General features: G+C 44.9%; 3 long non-coding RNA genes across 8 annotated transcripts in view; 1 reads left to right on the top strand and 2 right to left on the bottom strand.

The window, feature by feature from the left end:
• The window catches only part of LOC140725595 (uncharacterized), an 85,675-nt gene that overhangs the window by 56,441 nt on the left and 10,789 nt on the right, over nucleotides 1–18,445 (top strand). The gene's annotated exons all lie outside the window — the stretch shown is intronic.
• Nucleotides 2,836–3,632, bottom strand: LOC140724303 (uncharacterized). Its single transcript, XR_012098088.1, has 2 exons — nucleotides 3,166–3,632; nucleotides 2,836–2,884 (listed from the first exon to the last, which is right to left on the bottom strand). It is a non-coding gene; the product is annotated as an uncharacterized lncRNA (long non-coding RNA).
• LOC140724310 (uncharacterized) lies at nucleotides 6,783–7,356 on the bottom strand. The gene is made up of 2 exons (XR_012098091.1): nucleotides 7,113–7,356; nucleotides 6,783–6,831 (listed from the first exon to the last, which is right to left on the bottom strand). It is a non-coding gene; the product is annotated as an uncharacterized lncRNA (long non-coding RNA).

Genomic DNA, 18,445 nt, shown 5'->3' on the forward strand with positions numbered 1-18,445 from the left:
AATGTTCTTGTTTTGGATAATACGTAACTTCTGTGTGTTACTCTCATGGTTGCTGACCGTGCTAAGTGTCGCTGTGTTATACTCCTGGTAATCTGTAGAGAGGAGATAGGCAGCTTCATGTTTATTTAAAACAGGAAGTTTTAACCAAAGTATTGGGTACACATTTTGAAAGGTTTAAATAGATCTGTTGGTAGATGCTGTTGGTTTTAAATAGATCAAGTTGTTTACCTTGTGCATTTTAAACTACAGAAGGAAAATACAATATCCTCACCTGACTGCACTCCGGCAATGTAAAAACATCTTAAAATTCCTGTTAGCCCAACTCTCTAAGTATTTGCCATGGGCACACAAGAACAGACCAAGAGACATATTCTAAACTTTACTCCTGTGCTTGAAATATTTGTTGGCTATTCTGTGATTACTTCTGATGCTTTAGTCAAGACGAGCAGGAAATCAAGAAATTTCATTCATGAGGTATAATTTAGTTATGCAACTTAGTGTATCTTAACAATGGATAGAAATAGGATCCAGATATACATAATGTAAATCTAGTAAAAAAATGTGAAAAAGATGATTGGAAAATTAAGACTGCAAAATACATTAAAAATAGCACTATGTGCAGCTCTGAAAAGGCCATTCATCTCATAATGTTGCAGTAACCTTGATGCCAATTTATACCAAATATTCTCCTCCTGTGCATCAGCCATATTCCTCCATTCTCTTCGTATTCATGTGTCTCTCTAAAAGCCTCTTAAACACCACCAAACTGCCCACTTCCACTTTTATCTCCAATAACACATTCCTGGCATCCATCACTCTCTACTTAAAAAAAATTTCCCCTCATGTCAATTTTAACCTTTCCCCCTCTAACCTGAAAGTACGTCCTCTGGAGTTTGACATTTCTACCCTGCAGAATAGATTCTGACTCCCCCTCCTATCTATGCCTGTCATAATTTAAAAAAACTGTATTGGGTCTCCGCTTAGCCCCAATGCTCCAGGGAGAACAATACATGTCTGTCCAACTTGTCTTTATAGCCATACCCTCTAATCCATCTTGATAAACCTTCTAGACACTCTCTGCAGTCTCCATATCCTTCCTATAATGGGGTGATCAGAACAGCACGCGATACTCCAAGTGCAATCCGACTGAAGTTGTCCATAGCTGCAGCATGATTTCCTTACTGTTATGCTTAGCACCCCTAAGCATGCCATACACTTTCTTTGCTACCTTATCCACCTGAATTCCACTCTCAGTGAACTACGGACTTGGACCCCAAAACCCTTCTGTACCTCAGTGCGATTAAGGGGCCCACCATTAACTGTATACTTTCTCTTCCTATTTAATCTCTCAAATTGCCACACCTCACACTTGCCTGGATTAAACTCCATTTGATACTTCTTTGCCCACACCTGTAACAGACCTATGTCCCACTGTATTCTTTGATATTCCTTTTCACCCAGACCTACAGCGATCTTGACATCAGCTAGAAACCTGCAAATTCACCCATCTATACTTTCATGCAAGTCATTAATCATAAGCAACAGAGGTCCCAGCACCAACACTTGCAAGACAGAAATGGTCACAGACCTCCAGCCGCAATAATAGCCTTCTACCTTTAGAGCTGTCTTCTGTGAGTAAGCCATTTCCAAATCCAAACTTGTGATTCACCCAGGATCCCATGCATCTTTATTTTCTGAATTGATCTACCATGAGTGGGTAAATGGAAATTGAATCCTGACAAAACATTTGTGTTATACAATTTGACAGTTGTTTTATTTTAAATGTGTTTAGCAAAATCTGGAAATTATTTTGATCCTTTAGAAGTGGCTATACTTTGGTCCGTTTTTGGATCATGCCTTATGTGAAAAATATGTTTGTGATCTGGTAGTTGAATAAATTCAGCCAAAGCTTTTAAATGCCTTTCATTAAGAGTTGCATGCTAAATGACTGCATTGATGGAAATATCATTGAAGAATGTCAGAGAATTCCATCCAGAACAGCTGACTGATAAAGCTGTAATCTGTAGTTGGGGAAAAGTAGCAAAGTCCAAGGCTATGAAACTAAGTCCATACTGAATTCATGAGGACGGTTCAGCCAATTATGAACATTGAATGTCCATGACTACCACAATTTTTAGTGTTTAGAACATCAAGTGCTTCAGTTACCAAAAGAAAGGCTGTATTTCTAAAGCCTCCAGATTAATGCATAAGACAAGCAAATAAAGCAATATCAATAGCTATTTGAAATTGAAAACAGATCTGTCTAGTTTGGCAGCTCATTTAAACACTGAAGAACACTGATTCTATGTGAGCAGTAACAGCAACAAACAGATAAAATATTTACTACACCACAAACTATTGACCATGTTTTTAAACTAACAAGAAACTACCCTGTGACATTTCACAGTTATTAAGGCAAATAGAGGGCCAAGTGCATCACAACAGATAACATGATTGATGCACATTTTAAAAGCAGGGAAACCTTAATGGGGAAGATTTGGCTGAGATAATTCAAACTTAATTGGAAGAACATTTTCAGCGATGGTACTGTATATCAAGCCATAGTAAATCAAGGTAACTGGACTTGCTGTGTTGTCTGGAAGACGTTTCACCACTCATTCGAGAGGCTTCTTCAGTTCAAATCCATGGTGGGTAGTTTTCCGGCTTATTAATCATTTAAAGGTATAGCAATCACATGAGGGTTATTAAGAACAAGAGAAAATCTACAGATGCTGGAAATCTGAGCAACACACACTGTAACGTTCTCGCTCGGGTGTGAAGTAACGCCGAGGTAAACGTCGAGATAAACCAGAATCAATGCAAACGAGACCGCAGTAAGATTAACCATTTACTGTTCACTCTTCACATTAACGCATGGTGAAAACTGTTGAAAAACAATACAAGATTGGTACAGTGTTTGTTCCCTTCTAAATATCACATTTACATTGTGAATACTTGCAAAGGTAAAACTACGATAACTACATTACATCAAAGTGCAGCATACAGTCAGAATCTAGCTGCTCCATTGGCTGCTTTAGATACACTTCAATACAAACTATCCCGACTCTTTAACTGACGAAAAGGTAAACCTTACCGACCGTCGTTACTTTTAACAGAATCGGCGTTAACATTTTAACTCAAAATACCGATTATCTAATGACTTACAGCGTTGCTTTCACTGTGTCTTTGGTGCATAGAGAGACCCTAGTCAGCGTTATGGTGGCACATGAGAGTGACCCCCACCCTTGCGTGAATCTCAAACCGGTAATTCCCCACAAGACGCGGCGAACCCGGATGTGACGTCATCGCAGCCGCGATGTATTACAGACAAATCAATTGATTTAAACAATCCTAACTTTAACTAAAAAATGCTAACAAATTACTACGCGAAAATATTATAAACTAAATAACTGCCATAAAGGCAGCACACTCCCCGCTTGGCCTTCGTAAGGTCACAATGAACATAATACGAACTTCAGTCTCTAAATCAGTCGTTAGGTAGAAGTAGAATGACTTCTGTAACAGGCCTTTGGTAAATTTTCCCATCGCCTTGGTCGGTAGTTTTCAACTCGACGTCCCTGACATGTCCATCCCTACTAGGGAATGTGGCAGTGATTCTGGCCATTGGCCAGCAGTTGCCGGCGATCTGCTTGTCCTTGAGCAGGACTAAATCTCCAACTTGAAGGTCCCTTCTCCATTGCTTTGTGTACAGGTCCTTATCGGAGAAGTCCCCTGGTGGAGGGGCAGCTCCTGCCTTCTGCGTAAGGAGCATTGATGGCGACAGTGTGAAGGGGTTTTCCGGGTCAGAAGACACGGGTAGGAGTGGTCGTGCATTCATAATGGCTGTGACCTCTGTCATTGGTGTGCCCAGTACCTCGTGGGTTGATCGGATGCTTTGCTGCATCTCAGGTCTCCTTTCCGTGGTTTTTTGCAAGGGCATGTACCGCTTGACTGCCTGCTCTTTGTTGTTTGGCAAGCACTGGCGTGGTTCTCTGAAAGGTAGTGGGGCGACCCCACTATTTGCTTTGTCTCTGAAGACCTTGGTGTCCTCCGTTTTTAAGATGATGGCGTCTTGAGTCGATGGAGCAAGTTTATTATCGTGCTCCTTATGAGCAAAGACAGACTGACCCAGCGTCTCGTCAGTTACTTTGCGCTTGTTAAAGCCTTGTGGTGCTTCCTGGACGCACATGGAACTTGTGCGGGGTTGAAGAATCATATGGCGGCTACTCTCTAGCACATTGGTCTTGAGTGTGTTAACCGTTGATTTGTGTTCGTTGCCAGGGCACACCTCTCCTATCACCACCCAGCCCAGATCCAGGCGTTGGGCAAAGGGGGCGTCGTGTGGTCCATTGACCTGCTGCCTAACCTTGTGTACCCGGAGAACATCCCTCCCTAATAGCAGGAGTATTTCTGCTTCTGGATCCAGCTCTGGGATGTATTTGGCGATGTGGTGGAGATGTGGTTGGTGTAGCACCGCACTTGGCGTCGGGATCTCAGTGCGGTTATTCAAGATTTTCTCGCACTCTACGAGTGGGGGGAGACAGATGAGGACCTTACCATCCAGGGACTCGATCTGGAAGCCTTCGGCCCTCCTTCCGTAAGTTTTCATGTTGCCTGAGCAAGTTCTAAGGTAGTATGGGAACTGCTCACTCTCAATGTTGAACAAGTTAAAGAACTTTGGACTGACTAGCGAGCGGTTGCTCTGATCGTCCAGAATTACGTAGGCTTTGATGGCCTTGTCTTTGGCTCCCTTAGGGTACACCTTAGTGAGACAGATCTTTGAACAAGAACGGCTTGCCTGAGCTTGACCGCAAACTTCCGTACAGCTCGAGCTGACAACAGTTGTCCTGGAGTGAGCTTCTCCCTCCCCGCCGTCCTGTTGTGGGGGTGAAGGAGCGTTGTCGGTTTGCGGTGACGGGCCAGGATGCATGGCCCAGTCGTGATTAGTGCTATCACATTCCAGGCACTTCACGGCGATCGTACACTCTCTTGCACAGTGAGAGGTCGAGGAACAGCATCTAAAGCATATTCCTTTCTCCTCGAGGAGGGCCTTCTTCTCTTCGAGGGGTTTTTCCCTAAACGTTCTGCATCTTTTGAGGGGGTGGGGTTTGTTATGCAATGGACAATTCTTGCTAGAGTCGTTGTTAGTTGTAAGGACTTCAGTCTTAAGCGCTGAGACTGGTTTAGTGATGTTGGAATTATTCGAAGTGGATTTATCTGGCTTGGTGTAAATTGTACTGCTTCCTGGACCTATGAGGCTAGGATCGTTTCGCTTCTTCGCCTCCTTGCACACGAACCTGGTGAAATACTCGAAGGGAGGGAATTGACCTTCGTGTTCTTCCTTGTAATCTGAGGCAACGGACAACCACCTGTCCTGCAGCCCAAATGGAAGTTTGTCCACGAGTTGTCTAATCCCGGTTGGAGTGTCTAGGTATACTAGACCAGCTGAGTGGCCATCTTCTTTGGCGCCTTGAATCTCCATGAGTAAATCTCCAAATTCTCTTAGCTTGGTGTGGTCCTTGGCTGACACCTTAGGAAAATTTCCCAAACGTTGGCATAGCGCCGCCTCAATAATTTCGGGGGCTCCGTAGCCCTCCTGAAGTCTCTCCCATGCTTTCTTCAATGCTAGCTCGGGTTTGTTGATGTACACTGAACGCATGCGTCTCACCTGTTCGCATGATTCTTTTCCCAGCCATTTTGCCATAAGATCCAACTCCTGGGTTGCTCTGAGCTGGACTCCGTCGATAGCGTTGGTGAAAGTGGAGTACCATGCACGGTAATTTTCAGGTTTATCGTCGAACTGGTATAGTCCTGAAGTGACGAGATCCCGTCGTGCGAAATACCGTGCTGCGGATTCGTCTGCAAGTGGCGTGCGGGCTGAGGGAACGTGTCCACAGGTACATGACTGAGGGCGTACATCTGTTATGGGATTTGCTGGTCTGGACTCAGTCTTTGCCTCTCTTCTCCCCAAATCCGGTAAGTTCGGTGTCGAGAAGTACTTGTCGTGAGCCTTTGCATTCCTGGGTTCATCGCGGAGTTGCGAGGGTAAATTATCTTCCTCGGATGGACGTGATGCCGTCGGGCCTCTCCAAGACTCCTCGTGAAGTGGGACGTTATCGAATAAGTAAAGAGAGGAAGAAAGAGTCTTCCATTCCATTTGAGATTGGACATAGTCCCTTGTACGTTCCAATCCGATCTTTTCTGAGGTAGATTTTCCGTCCTTCGGATCATGCATTTCTTCGGCGTCTTCTATTAACTCTGCTTCCACCTCGGCAGCTGCTGCTTCTCGTTCTAGCTTCAGCGCTTCTAACCGTGCCTCTACCCTTTTCCTTTCCAATTCGTTTTCGGCTTCTCTGGCAGCCGCTTCTGCTTCTCTGGCAGCCTTTTCCTTCTGGTTTTCGGCTTCTCTGGCAGCCGCTTCGGCTTCTCTGGCGGCCTTTTCCTTCTGGTTTTCGGCTTCTCTGGCAGCCGCTTCCTTCTGGTTTTCGGCTTCTCTGGCAGCCGCTTTCATCTTTACTAATAATTCTTCTTTGGCAAAGCGCGCTCGCACCTTGGCGGCTTCTGCTTTCGCTCTTGCTTGGGTGGCCTTACTTGATGCCCTACTGCCCCTGTCGCAGGATGACGATGACTTTAACAACGACTTGATGCTGGATCGGGTTGACATGGCTGCACTTTAAACACCTGATAATGCCGCTTTTTCACTGTAACGTTCTCGCTCGGGTGTGAAGTAACGCCGAGGTAAACGTCGAGATAAACCAGAATCAATGCAAACGAGACCGCAGTAAGATTAACCATTTACTGTTCACTCTTCACATTAACGCATGGTGAAAACTGTTGAAAAACAATACAAGATTGGTACAGTGTTTGTTCCCTTCTAAATATCACATTTACATTGTGAATACTTGCAAAGGTAAAACTACGATAACTACATTACATCAAAGTGCAGCATACAGTCAGAATCTAGCTGCTCCATTGGCTGCTTTAGATACACTTCAATACAAACTATCCCGACTCTTTAACTGACGAAAAGGTAAACCTTACCGACCGTCGTTACTTTTAACAGAATCGGCGTTAACATTTTAACTCAAAATACCGATTATCTAATGACTTACAGCGTTGCTTTCACTGTGTCTTTGGTGCATAGAGAGACCCTAGTCAGCGTTATGGTGGCACATGAGAGTGACCCCCACCCTTGCGTGAATCTCAAACCGGTAATTCCCCACAAGACGCGGCGAACCCGGATGTGACGTCATCGCAGCCGCGATGTATTACAGACAAATCAATTGATTTAAACAATCCTAACTTTAACTAAAAAATGCTAACAAATTACTACGCGAAAATATTATAAACTAAATAACTGCCATAAAGGCAGCACACACACAAAATGCTAATAGCCATTACAGAGACGTCTCACGAGCAGGAATGGCTGCTGAGTGTGCCAGGCTTTAGATGTTTCACAAAGAACAGAGAGGAAGGCAAGGAGGTGGGGGCATGGCATTGCTAATTAGAGATAGTGTCACTGCTACAGAAAAGGAGAAAGTCATAGAGGGATGGTCTACTGAGTCAGTGTGGGTGGAAGTCAGAAACAGGAAAGGGACAATAATTCTACTGGGTGTTCTTTATAGACCCCTCCAATAGTAACAGGGATATTAAGGAGCATATAAGGAGGCAGATTCTGGAATGGTGCAATAATAATAGGGCTGTTGTGATGGGAGATTTTAACTTCCCTAATATTGATTGGCATCTCCTTAGTGCAAGGGGATTAGATGAGATGGAGTTCACTAGGTGTGTTCAGGAAGGTTTCCTGATGTAACATGTGGATAAACCAACTAGAGGAGAGGCTGTACTTGATCTGGTATTGGGAAATGAACCTGGTCAGGTGTCAGATCTCTCGGTGGGAGAGCATTTTGGAGGTACTGACCACAACTCTATCTCCTTCACCATAGTGTTGGAGAGGGATAGGAGCAGACAATTTGGGTAGGAAGGTATATGATGCTGTTAGGCAGGAACTTGGGAGCATACATTGGGAGCAGATGCTCTCAGGGAAATGCATGGCAGAAATGTAGCAAATGTTCAGGGAACATTTGCATGGAGTTCTGCATAGGTATGTTCCATTGAGACAGGGAAAGGATGGTAGAGTTAAAGAACCATTGTGTACAAAGGATATAGAAAATCTAATTAAGAAGAAAAGAAAAACTTACGAAAGGTTCAAGAAACTAGGTACTGTTAGAACTCTAGAAAACTACAGGTTTGCTAGGAAAGAGCTTAAGAATGGAATTAGGAGAGTCAGAGGGGTCATGAGAAGGCCTTGGTGAGCAGGATTAAGGAAAACCCCAAGGCATTCTACAAGTATGTGAAGAGCAAGAGGATGAGCCGTGTGAGAATAGGACCAATCAGGTGTGACAGTGGAAATGTGTGCATGGAATCGGAGGAGGTAGTGGAGGTACTTAATGAATACTTTGCTTCAGAATTCACCAGGGAAAAGGACCTTGGCAATTGTGGAGATGACTTACAGCGGACGGAAATGCTTGAGCATATAGATATTAAGAAAGAAGATGTACTGGAGCCTTTGAAAAGCACTAAATTAGATAAGTCACCAGGACCGAATGAGATATACTCCAGGCTACTGTGGGAAATGAGGGAGGAGATTATGGAGCCTCTTGCGATCATCTTTACATCATCAATAGGAATGGGAAACGTCGTCACTACCTCCTCCCATAGATGCTGTCTGGCCTGCTGAGTTCTGCCAGCATTTTGTGTTTTTATTTATTTCCAGCATCTGCAGATTCACTCGTGTTGTAAATATTTTTTCTCTTGTTCAAGAAAGGGACTAGAGATAACCCAGGAAATTATAGTTGGACTTCAGTGGTGGGCAAGTTGTTGGAGAAGACCCTGAGAGGCTGGATTTATGAGCATTTGGAGAGACATAATCTGATTAGGGATAGTCAGCTTGGCTTTGTCAAGGGCAGGTCATGCCTTAAAAGCCTGATTGAATTCTTTGAGGATGTAACAAAACACATTGATGAAGGTAGAACAGTGGATGTAGTGCATATGGATTTCAGTTAAGGCATTTGATAAGGTTCCCCATGCAAGGCTCCTTCAGAAAGTAAGGAGGCATGGGATCCTAGGAGACCTTGCTTTGTGGATCCAGAATTGGCTTGCCCACAGAAGGCAAAGGGTGGTTGTAGATGGTTCATATTCTGCATGAAGGTTGGTGACCAGTGGTGAGCCTCAGGGATCTGTTCTGGGACCCTTCCTCTTTGTGATTTTTTAAGTGATCTGGATGAAGAAGTAGAAGGGTGGGTAGTAAGTTTGCTAATGGCACAAAGGTTGGGAGTGTTGCGGATAAACTGGAGGGTTGTCAGAGGCTACAGCAGAACATCAATAGGATGCAGAACTGGGCTGAGAAGTGGCAGATGGACTTCAACCCAGATAAGTGTGAAGTGGTTCATTTTGGTAGGTCAAATTTGAAGACAGAATATAATATTAAGGGTAAGACTCTTGGCAGTGTAGAGGATCAGAGAGATTTGGGGTCCGTGTCCATAGGACACTCAAAGCTGCTGCTCAGGTTGACAGTGTTGTTAAGAAGGCATATGGTGTATTGGCATTCATCAGTCGTGGGATTGAGTTCAAGGGCCTTGAGATAATGTTATGGCTATACCTTGTTCAGACCCCACTTGGAGTACTGTGCTCAGTTCTGGTTGCCTCACTACAGGAAGGACGTGGATACTATAGAGAGAGTGCAGAGGAGATTTACAAGGATGTTGCCGTGAACTTGGCCTTTTCTCCTCGAACCAACGGGAGATGAGAGGTGACCTGACAGAGGTGTATAAGATGATGAGGGGCATTGATCATGTGGATAGCCAGAGGCTTTTTCCCAGGGCTGAAGTGTCTAACATGTGACGGCATAGTTTTAAAGTTCTTGGAAATAGGATGTCAGGGGTAAATTTTTCACACAGAAGGTGGAGGGTGCATGGAATGCACTGCCGGCAATGATGATAGAAGCAGACACAATAGGGTCTTTTAAGATCCACTTGGATAACTACTTGGAGCTTAGAGAAATAGAGGGCTATGAACTAGGGAAATTCTAGGCAGTTTCTAGAGTAGGTTACCTGGTTGGCACAACATTGTAGGTTGAAGGGCCTGTAATGTGCTGTAGATTTCTATGTTCAATGAACTCAGCAGGCCAGGCAGCATCTAGGAAAAGAGTACTGTCAATGTTTTGGGCTGAAACTGTCTTTTCCAGGGAGGCCTACCCTGAAGAAGTTTAAATCTTCTGGTCCTGCCAAAGGGTTTTGGCCTGAAATATAAACTGTGCTCTTTTCCTAGATGCTGCCTGGTCTGTTGTATTCCTACAGGGTCATTAAGAGTTATAAAGGTAAGGAGAGCATCATTAGTCTTATCTTTGTATGAATGGAGGTGTGAGCTTTTGTGAAGCCGTCGGGGTAGAGATGTTAAAACTGCATTGTAAGTAGCTGTCACACCTCACCCTCTCTGTTCAGGGATAGGTTTCCCAAACCTGTACTTTTTCAAACCTACAAACACACTCAGACAGAAACTCGTCCACCCCAAAGAACCTACACCCAAACATAAACAGAGAAATGTTGTAAATGCTATTCAATGCAATGAGAACTGCACAGATCTGTATATCGGCGAGACAAAACAACCACTTCACCAACGGATGGTCCAACATAGGAGGGCTAACACCTCAGGTCAAGACTAAGCTGTATATCTACACCTAAAGGACAAGGGACACTCCTTTGATAATAACAATGTGCACATTTTGGACAGGGAGGATAGGTGGTTTGAAAGAGGTGTTAAAGAAGCCATCTTTGTCAAACTGAAAAATCTGTCCCTGAATCGAAGGGGTGGGGTACATCACCACTGATCAGCTACTTACTATGCAGTCCTGCCATCTCTATCGTGGTGTCTCCACAACAGTTCACACCTCCATTCATGTAAAGATAAGATGAATAACCCTCTCATTACTTCTACGACTCTTTTTATATAGTAAGTAACACAAAAACATTATACTTGTTCAATTATTTATTGAGAAAAATGATCCAATATTACATGTATTTATGGAGAAAAGATATGAACCTTTGTTTTCATTAACTGGTGTGACCCCCCTTGCACAGCAATAACTTCAACTAAATGTTTCCTGTAACTGTTGATCAGTCCTGGACATTGGCTTGGAGGAATTTTAGATCATTCCTCCTTACAAAACTGCTTCAACTCTGGGATGTTGGTGGGCTTCCTTGCATGAACTGCTTGACTTAGGTCCTTCCACAACATTTCCATTGGATTAAGGTCAGAACTTTGACTCAGCCATTCCATGAGTTTTCTTCTTTTTAAGCCATTCTATTCTTGATTTACACTTGTCTTTCAGATCATTGTCTTGTTGCATTATCCAACTTCTATTAAACTTCAGGTGACAGACCCTGACATTTTCCTGTAAAATGTCGTGATACAATTTTGAATTCATTGTTCCCTTAATGATTGCAAACCGTCCAGGCCCAGAGGCACCAAAACAGCTCCAAACCATGATGCTCCTTCCACCATGTTTCACAGTTGGGATGAGGTTTTGGTGTTGGTCTGTAGTGCCCTTTTTCCTCCAAACATAGCAACGTGCATTTCTGCAAAAAGTGCAACTTTTGTCTCATCTGTCCACAGAACATTGTCCTAAAAGCGTTATAGAACATGCATGTGGCCTTTTGCAAATTTGAGACATGCAGCAATGTTTTGTTTGGACAGCAGTGGACCTCTGTGGTGCCCTTTCATGAACACCATTCTTGTTCAGTGTTTTTCTTATAGTGGACACATGAACAGAGACTTTAGCAAATTCTAGAGATTTCTGCAGGTCTTTTACTGTTCCCCTTGGGCGCTTTTTCACCTCCTTCAGCATTGCACGTGTTCTCTTGGTGTGATCTTTGCAGGATGCCCACTCCTAGGGAGAGCAGCAACAGTACTGAATTTCCTCTATTTGTAGACAGTTTATCTTACTGTCTCTTACTCAGATCTTTAGAAATGCTTCTGTAGCCTTTTTCAGCTTCATGCTTCTCTACAATTCATCTTCTAAGGTCCTCTGAATGTTGATTTGATTGAGGCATGGTACACATAATCAGATTTTTCTTGAGAAGAGCGGACTCTGTCAGAAACCTGACTTTGTGTGTCTTTTTTATAGAGCAGGACACCTCTACAACCCACACCTCCAAACTCATCTCATTGATTGCAACACCTGACTCCAAAATAGCTTTTGTAGAATATTACCCCAGACGGCCACATACTTTTTCCAACAAATATATGTAATATTGAATCATTTTTCTCAATAAATAAATGAACAAATGTAATGTTTTTGTGTTATTTCTTTAATTGGTTACTCGTTATCTAGTTTTGAGGCTTACATGAAGATCTGATCACATTTTAAATCATATTTATGCGGCAATAGAGAAAATTCTACAGGGTTTGCAAATTTTCTAGCACCACTGTATGCTGTAAGTACAATGATAAGGCATGTGGTAGTGAACAGATACCTATCACTTTCAATTCTTCCACACTCACAGAGAGTAACTGCATGTATGCACAAATTGAAAGGGAGGCACCTCGAAACAAGAAATTCCATCAGTTTGTTTTCGGGAGCCCCTTTAACCCAAGGGGCAGATCATAAGCTGCTACTAGTAAATAAAACAAGTTTTTATTTCTATTATTGCCAGTATCAGCATAAAGTTTTTTTTTTGAAAATTTTTTACTGGTGTCAGTAATTCCTAAATCAGTGATAATCACTATGACAACATCAATAATACAAAGATGGAATAAGCTTCTATTGCAATACAATTGGCCAGAGAGAGACAGAAAACCCAGGTAGAATGTACTTGGGAATGCTCTGTCCCGATTATCACATGAGAACTTTTCTGTTACGAATGTAAGGAAATCTACATGTTAAACACAATGAAGAGTAACTTCCACAGATTTTGTCTGAATTTGTAGACAAAATCTTGAAGGCTCTGTTTAGGAAGGTTCTATGTGTAGACATTGGAAGGATGGGCAGAGTTTGACTAGTATACAGATGAAGAACTAAACCTGTTCCATAGTTGTCACAACAAGCTGTCGTGTGAACAGAGCTGCACCAAGTGGGTTCATACAGTGATAATATTTACTACATTGAGAGAACAGGTTTTGGCTGTACACAAAGAATTTGTCAGCATGGAAGCAATTGCAAGAAGGAGGACCTATGAAACCATCAGCATGTAAATACAATATCTGTAACTTGTAGAAATAAGTCACCAAACATAAGTTAAAAAACAAAATGTCAATCTTCTGCTACTGATCCATTGTGACAAAAAGCAAATTGAACTGAAGCAATTGGATTGAAATATCAATATTCATCATCAGTATTTCTGATGGCATCATAGCCCATTCCTTCACCCCATCCTCCCACCACCCCACCAGGGATAGGGTTCCTCTTGTCCTCACCTGCCATCCCAGTAGCTTCTGCATCTAGTGCATAATTCTCCGTAACTTCCATCATCTGCAGCGGGATCCCACTGCCAATCCCTCCCCCTTACTTTCCAAAGGGATTGCTCCGCACGCAGCTCCCTTGTCCATTCATCCCTCCCCACTGATCTCCGTCCTGGTACTTATACTTCAAGCAGAACAAGTGCCATACCTGCCCCTATATCTCCTCCCTCATTACAACTCAGGACCCTAACAGTCCTTCCAGGTGAACTGACACTTCACCTGTGAATCTGTTAAGGTCATCTACTGTGTTTGGTCTCCTGGTGCAGCCTTTTGTATATTGGTGAGACCCAATGAAGATTGGGAGACCGCTTCACCAAGCACCAATGCTCCATCTGTCAGAAAAAGCGAGATCTCCCAGTGGCCACCTGCTTCAATTCTACTTCCCATTTCCATTCTGATATGTCAATCCATGGCCTCCTCTACTGCTGTGATGAGACCACACTCAGGTTGGAGTAGCAACACCTTATATTTTGTCTGGGTAGCCTCCAACCTGATGGAATGAATATCGATTTCTCCAGCAATTGCTGCCCCCCCACCGCTATTCACCACTCCTATACCTGTTACCCTCTCTCACCTCATCTCCTTTCCTCTTCCCTTTCCTCCATGGTCATCTACCCTCTCCTATCAGATTCCCCCTTCTCCAGCCTTTTATCTCTTTCACCTACCAGCTTCCCAGCTATTTACTTCATACTCCCCCTCTCCCTGTTTCATCTACCATCTTGTACTTTTTCCTTCTCATCTTTCTTTCCAGTCCTTAAGGAGGGCCTCAGCCCAAAACGTCCACTGTTTACTCTTTTCCATGGATGCTGCCTGACCTGCTGAGTTTCTCCAGCATTTTATGTGTGTTGCTTGAATTTCCAGCCTTGGCAGACTTTCTCTTCTTCATAACCTGTGTGTTCACAATAGATCTGATCTCAAGACAGAGTGGTATCTAGCAAGGTTGGATAAATGCTTCAATACGTTTCTCAATCTATCTCACTGCAGCGCTGAAGCTCACCTTAAACACCTTCCCAGTGAAGTGGTGCTACTTTCTAGGACAATGGAATACTGTTCGTTCTGATTGCCTTTGATCTCCAAGCTCAGTTACTAAGCTGCAGTACACAGACAACACTTGCGTATGCACATTTTTTGACGCTAACCTTCAAATCATCATAACTTTCATCTTAGTGCACAAGAAGATGTATCTTATGTTTCACATATGCGGAGGTCCTCTATCTGATCTTGCTGTAAAACACTAAAAGGGTGGCTTGGTAGCATAGCGGTTAGCACACTGGTTTATAGTGCCAGCGACTACTGACTGGGGTTCAATTCCTGCTGTCATCTGTAAGGAGTTTGTACTTCCTCCTCTGAGCGCTCTGTTTTCCTCTCACATTCCAAAAGATGTATGGATTAGGGTTAGTGAGTTGAGGGCATACTATGTTGGTGCTGGAAGTATGGTGACACTTGTGGACTGCCCCCAGCACAATCCTTGAACTGTATTGGCTGTTCATGGTAAACAATGCATTTTTTCAATTTTTCAGTGTACATGTGACAAATAAATCTAATCTCTAATCTCTTCACAAGTTCTAAGATCCTAAGAGATCTTGACAGGGAGGGTGCAGAGCAGATCTTCCCCCTTGTAACAGAATGTAGAACCAAAGGTGGCTGTTTAAAATTTGGAGATCACTCATTTAAGGCAGAGATAAGGTAATCTTTCTCCATGCGTGCAATCGCCGTTTCTTTGACTTTATCATGTCCTGTAAGGATCGCAAGATCTTCCATCTGCAGACTCCAGACTATGGACTTTGTATCGCGGCCGCAGGCCCGGCCATCGATCTTGGCTGCCCCAGCAACCCAGGGCATATTCAAAACCCAGATTCCAGCACCATCAACGCGAGTTCCAACGACCATGGATTGGCCCCGGCCGTCGATCTCGGCTGCCCCAGCAACCCAGGGCATATTGAAAACCCGGACTCCAGCACCATCAACGCGAGTTCCAACGACCATGGATTGGCCTCGGCTGTCAATCTCGGCTGCCCCAGCAACCCAGGGCATATTGAAAACCCGGACTCTAGCACCATCAACATGTGTTCCAATGGCCATGGACAGCTTCAAGGCGATTGCGCAACCACTGACTGCGACTCCAGTCTTGAACTCCAGGCCGGGTCTTCACATGCTGCGACTGTGACTCCCGTTACCCTTCCCCCATCACCACTCTGCAAGCCCCTCTCCCTCAGATCCCATCGTCAGCTCCTGGGTCCTCAGAGGCTCCATCTTCCTCTCACCCCAACCCTTCCCTCTCCACTGACACTACTAGCCTCCCTCCCCCCTCTGATCCCATTTCTCATCCGTGCCGGGTCTTTACCATTCCCTCCGACCTTCAACTCTCTGAGGCAGAGCGCTCTGTCCTCAGTAAGGGCCTCAGCTTTGTCCCCCTTCGCCCACACCTCAGCGAGTTCCGCGTACGCCATGACGCTGAACTCTTCTTCCGCCGGCTCCGTCTCCAAGCTTACTTCTTTGGCAAGGACTCTCCTACCCCCATCGATGACCCCTTCTCCCGTCTTCAACCCTCCTCCTCTTCATGGACACCCTGCTCTGCTCTTCTGCCTGCTCTGGATCTCTTTATTGCTAATTGCCGACGGGACATCAACCGTCTTGACTTCACCACACCCTGTTCCAATTCCAACCTCACTCCTTCCGAACGCTCTGCTCTCCGCTCCCTCCGCACCAATCCCAACGTCACGATAAAACCTGCTGATAAGGGGGGAGCTGTTGTTGTCTGGCGTACTGACCTCTACCTGGCCGAGGCACAGCGACAACTCTCTGATACCTCCTTTTATTTACCCCTTGATCATGACCCCACTAAGGAGCACCAGGCCACTGTCTCCTATACCATCACCAACCTTATCAGCTCTGGGGATCTCCCATCCACTGCCACCAACCTCATAGTTCCCACATCCCGCACTTCCCGTTTCTACCTCCTACCCAAGATCCACAAACCTGCCTGTCCAGGTAGACCTATTGTCTCAGCTTGCTCCTGCCCCACCAAACTCATTTCTGCATACCTTGACACTGTTTTATCCCCCCTTGTTCAATCTCTTCCCACCTATGTTCCTGACGCTTCTCATGCTTTGAATTTTTTCAATGATTTTAAGTTCCCTGGCCCCCACCGCCTTATTTTCACCATGGACGTCCAGTCCCTATATACCTCCATCCCCCACCAGGAAGGGCTCAAAGCTCTTCACTTCTTTTTGGATCCCAAACCTAACCAATTCCCCTCTACCGCCACTCTCCTCCATCTAGCGGAATTAGTTCTTACTCTCAATAATTTCTCCTTTGGCTCCTCCCACTTCCTCCAAACCAAAGGTGTAGCCATGGGCACCTGCATGGGTCCCAGTTAGGCCTGCCTTTTTGTTGGCTTTGTGGAACAGTCCATGTTCCAAGTCTATACGAGTATCCGTCCCCCTCTTTTCCTTCACTATATCGACGACTGCATTGGCGCTGTCTCCTGCACGCATGCTGAGCTCGCTGACTTCATTAACTTTGCCTCCAACTTTCACCCTGCCCTCAAATTTACCTGGTCCATTTCTGACACTTCCCTCCCCTTTTTTGATCTTTCTGTCTCCATCTCTGGAGACGGCTTATCTGCTGATATCTACTATAAGCCTACAGACTGTCACAGTTACTTGGATTATTCCTCTTCCCACCCTGTCTCTTGCAAAAATGCTATCCCCTTCTCACAATTCCTCTGTCTCCGCTGCATCTGCTCTCAGGATGAGGCTTTTCATTTCAGGATGAAGGAGATGTCTTCCTTTTTTAAACAAAGGGGCTTCCCTTCTTCCACTATCAATTTTGCTCTCGAACACATCTCTCCCATTTCCTGCACATCTGCCCTCACCCCATCCGCCCGCCACCCCACTCGGGATAGGGTTCCCCTTGTCCTCACCTACCACCCCACCAGCTTCCGGGTCCAACGTATAATTCTCCGTAACTTCCGCCACCTCCAATGGGATCCCACTACCAAGCACATCTTTCCCTCCCCCCCTTTCTGCTTTCCGCAGGGATCGCTCCCTATGCGATTCCCTTGTCCACTTGTCCCCCCCATCCCTTCCCACCGATCTCCCTCCTGGCACTTACCCTTGTAAATGGAACAAGTGCTACACCTGCCCTTACACTTCCTCCCTCACCACCATTCAGGGCCCAGACAGTCCTTCCAGGTGAGGCGACACTTCACCTGTCAGTTGGCTGGTGTGGTATACTGCATCCGGTGCTCCCGGTGTAGCCTTTTATATATTGGTGAGACCCGATGCAGACTGGGAGACCGTTTCGCTGAACACCTATGTTCTGCCCGCCAGAGAAAGCAGGATCTCCCAGTGGCCACACATTTTAATTCCACGTCCCATTCCCATTCTGATACGTTTATCCATGGCCTCCTCTACTGTCAAGATGAAGCCACACTCAGGTTGGAGGAACAACACCTTATATACCGGCTGGGCAGCCTCCAACCTGATGGCATGAACATTGACTTCTCTAACTTCTGTTAATGCCCCTCCTCCCCTTCTTACCCCATCCCTGACAATATTTAGTTGTTTGTTTTTTTTCCTCTCTCTGCCCATCACTCTGCCTGTTCTCCATCTCCCTCTGGTGCTCCCCCCTCCCCCTTTCTTTCTCCCGAGGCCTCCCGTCCCATGATCCTTTCCCTTCTCCAGCTCTGTATCACTTTTGCCAATCACCTTTCCAGCTCTTAGCTTCACCCCTCCCCCTCCTACTTTCAAATCTCTTACTATCTTTTCTTTCAGTTAGTCCTGATGAAGGGTCTCGGCCCGAAACGTCGACAGTGCTTCTCCTTATAGATGCTGCCTGGCCTGCTGTGTTCCACCAGCATTTTGTGTGTGTTGTTTGAATTTCCAGCATCTGCAGATTTCCTCATGTTTAATCTTTTTCCTTT

The sequence above is a fragment of the Hemitrygon akajei genome, chromosome 3, assembly GCF_048418815.1.
Source record: "Hemitrygon akajei chromosome 3, sHemAka1.3, whole genome shotgun sequence".
Classification (NCBI taxonomy): Eukaryota; Metazoa; Chordata; class Chondrichthyes; order Myliobatiformes; family Dasyatidae; genus Hemitrygon; species Hemitrygon akajei.